Source organism: Arachis duranensis, chromosome 1, assembly GCF_000817695.3.
Source record: "Arachis duranensis cultivar V14167 chromosome 1, aradu.V14167.gnm2.J7QH, whole genome shotgun sequence".
NCBI classification, from domain to species: Eukaryota; Viridiplantae; Streptophyta; class Magnoliopsida; order Fabales; family Fabaceae; genus Arachis; species Arachis duranensis.
In genome coordinates, this window is record NC_029772.3 from 41,199,744 (window position 1) to 41,203,470 (window position 3,727).

At 36.4% G+C, this 3,727-nt stretch overlaps 1 non-coding gene across 1 annotated transcript; it reads left to right on the forward strand.

Annotated features, from left to right (window-relative positions):
• The first annotated feature begins 1,920 nt into the window (after nt 1-1,920).
• LOC127742646 (small nucleolar RNA R71) lies at nt 1,921-2,028 on the forward strand. The gene has a single exon (XR_008003997.1). It is a non-coding gene; the product is annotated as a small nucleolar RNA R71 (small nucleolar RNA).
• The last annotated feature ends 1,699 nt before the right edge of the window (nt 2,029-3,727 follow it).

Sequence of the window (3,727 nt, forward strand, 5' to 3'; positions counted from 1 at the left end):
ATAAAATTGGGTTGCCTCCCAATAAGCGCTTCTTTAATGTCAATAGCTTGACAGGAAGCTCTTTCAGAGCTTCATAGATGCTCAAAGCATGGTTGTGGCCTCCCAACACCAAACTTAGAAGTTGAGTGTGGGGTTCTGTCTGACTCTTTATTGAGAGAAGCTTTTCATGCTTCTTCTCTATGTTTATAGAAGAAGATCTTTGAGTCTTAAAGACAAGGTAGTCGATAAACCGCTATTTTACGGTTTATCTTCTGCTCAATTGAGTGGATTTTATCAATCTTTCATACACTTGTTCATATAAAATGCATAGCTTTACATTCTCCTTCCTGATTTTGTGCTATGATTGAAAATATACTTCTTTGGCCTTATATTTGCTAATATTAATCCTCTCTTATTACCATTAGATGCTGTGATATGTGCGTTAAGTGATTTAAGGGATTGGAAGTCCTCATTCAATTGAAGGACTAACTCTCCTCTGTCTACATCAATCACAGCCTTTGCTATGGCTAGGAAGAGTCTTCCAAGGATGAAGGATTCATCCTCATCCTTCCCAGTGTCTAGGATTATGAAGTCAGCAGGGATGTAAAGGTCTTCAACCTTCACTAAGACATCCTCTACAAGTCCAAAAGCCTGTTTCATTGATTTGTCTGCCATCTCTAGCGAGATTCTTGCAGCTTGTACCTCAAAGATCCTTAGTTTCTCCATTACAGAGAGTGGCATTAGGTTGATACATGACCCTAGGTCGCACAGAGCCTTTTCAAAGGTCATGGTGCCTATGGTGCAAGGTATTAAGAACTTTTCAGGATTCGGTTTCTTCTGAGGTGATGTCTGCTGAATCTAGGTATTCAGTTTATTGATGAGTAATGGAGGTTCATCCTCCCAAGTCTCATTACCAAATAACTTGGCATTCAGCTTCATGATTGCTCCTATATACTAGGCAACTTACTCTTCAATAATATCTTCATCCTCTTCAGAGGAAGAATACTCATCAGAGCTCATGAATGGCAAAAGTAAGTTCAGTGGAATCTCTATGGTCTTTGTATGAGCCTCAGATTTCTTTGGTTCCTCAATAGGGGACTCCTTATTGGTCAGTACGTCCCTTGAGGTCATCCTCACTGGGAATCACTGCCTTTTCACTCTCTCCAGGTTTGGCCATTTTGGTTATAGTTATGGCCTTGCACTCTCTTTTGGGATTCTCTTCTGTATTGCTTGGGAGAGTACTAGGAGGAGTTTCAGTAACTCTTTTACTCAGCTAACCCACTTGTGCCTCCAAATTTCTGATGGAGGACCTTGTTTCATTCATGAAACTGAGAGTGGTCTTAGATAGATCAGAGACTATGTTTGCTAAGCCAGAGAGGCTCTGCTCAGAATTCTCTATCTGTTGCTGAGAAGATGATGGAAAAGGTTTGCTATTGCCAAACCTATTTCTCCCACCATTATTGTTGTTGAAGCCTTATTGAGGCTTCTGTTGATCCTTCCATGAGAAATTTGGATGATTCCTCCATGATGGATTTAGGTGTTTTCATAGGATTCTCCCATGTAATTCACCTCTTCCATTGCAGGATTCTCAGGATCATAAGCTTCTCCTTCTGAGGAGGCTTCTTTAGCACTGCCGGATGCATCTTGCAATACAGTTAGATTCTGAGAAATAATATTGACTTGCTGAGTCAATATTTTGTTCTGAGCCAATATGGCATTCAGAGTATCAATGTCAAGAACTCTTTTCTTTTGAGTCATCCCATTATTCACATGATTTCTTTCAGAAGTGTACATGAACTGGATATTTGCAACCATCTCAATGAGTTCCTGGGCTTCTGTAGGTGTTTTCAGATGAAGAGATCCACCAGCAGAATGGTCCAATGACATCTTGGACAACTCAGATAGACCATCATAGAATATACATATGATGCTCCATTCTGAAAGCATGTTAGAAGGACACCTTTTGGTTAATTACTTGTATCTTTCCCAAGCTTCATAGAGGGATTCACCTTCCTTCTGTTTGAAGGTTTGGACGTCCACTCTAAGCTTGCTCATCTTTTGAGGTGGAAAGAATTTGGTCAAGAAAGCATTTACCAACTTGTCCCAAGAGTTCAGGCCTTTTCTAGGTTGTAAGTCGAACTATATCCTAGCTCTGTCTCTTACAGCAAAGGGAAAAAGCATAAGTCTGTAGACTGCGGGATCAACCCCATTGGTCTTGACAGTATCACAGATCTACAAGAATTCAGCTAAGAACTGATGAGGATCTTCCGATGGAAGTCCATGAAACTTGCAATTCTGCTGCATTAGAGAAACTAATTGAGGCTTAAGCTCAAAGTTATTTGCTCCAATGGCAGGAATTGAAATATTTCTTCCATAGAAGTTGGAAGTTGGTGTAGTATAGTCACCAAGCATCTTCCTTGCATCTCTAGCATTGTTGTTGGGTTTGGCTGCCATGTCTACTTCTTTTTCGAAATTCTCTGTAAGGTCCTCTCCGGAGTGTTGTGCTTTAACTTCTCTTAGCTTCTTCTTCAGAGTCCTTTCAGGTTTAGGATCAACTTCAACAAGAATGTTTTTATCCCTGTTTCTGCTCATATAAAAAAGAAGAGAACAAAAGATAGTAGTGGAATCCTCTATGTCACAGTATAGAGACTACTTGATGTGTTAGAGGAAAAGGAGTAGAAGAATGAGAAGAGAAAGGAGGTGAGTTCGAAAATTTTTTTAGATGAGTGGAGGAGGAATGTTAGCAATTAAATAAAATAAATAGAAAGAGATGAGAGAGAAAGATTTTTCGAAAATTTAAAAGAAATAACATAAAATTAGAATTTAAAACAATTAGTTAATTAAAAAAATTTTTGATAAAGGGGTTAGAGATTTTCGAAAATGAGAAGTGAAAAAGATTTGAAAATAAATTTTGAAAAAGATAAGAAGTTAGAAAAAGATTTTGAAATTAAAATTAAAAAAAAGATATGATTGAAAAAGATCTGATTGAAAAAGGATATGATTGAAAAGATATGATTGAAAAGAAAATTAAAAAGGGAATTAAAAAAATTTGATTTTTAAAATTAAGGACTTGACTAACAAAAAACTAAAAGATATGATTCTAGAATTCAAAGATTGAACCTTTCTTAACAAGAAAGTAACAAACTTGAAATTTTTGAATCAAAACATTAATTGTTAGCAAGGATTTTTTTTAAAATTTAAGAAAAAGATTTTTTGAAAAATTAGTTTTAAAATTTTTAAAAGCATTAAAAGAGAAAGATAAGATTTTAAGATCATGAATTAAAACATGAAAATTTGAAAAAAAATTTGAATTTGAAACGAAATTAACTCCCCTGTGTCATCCTGGCGTTAAACACCCAGGATGCTATCCATACTGGCATTTAACGCCCATGATGCTACCTCTTTGGGCGTTTAACGCCCAGCCAGATACCCTGGCTAGCGTTTAACGCCAGAATTCCTTCCTTATTGGGCATTTTTCTAAACGCCCAGCTTTTTCTCTGTGATTCCTCTGCTGTATGTTCTGAATCTTCATTTCTCTGTATTATTTACTTGAAAAGAGATATTTTTTTAATGAGGAGAGAGAAAAACAACAAAATGACACAAAACATGAAAAATTAAGATTGGAACAAGTAATGCATGCAAGAACACTTTGAATGTCATGATGAACATCAAGAACACTTTGAAGATCATGATGAACATCAAGAACATATTTTTGAAAATTTTTAAAAAGAAAGATATGCAAGATACC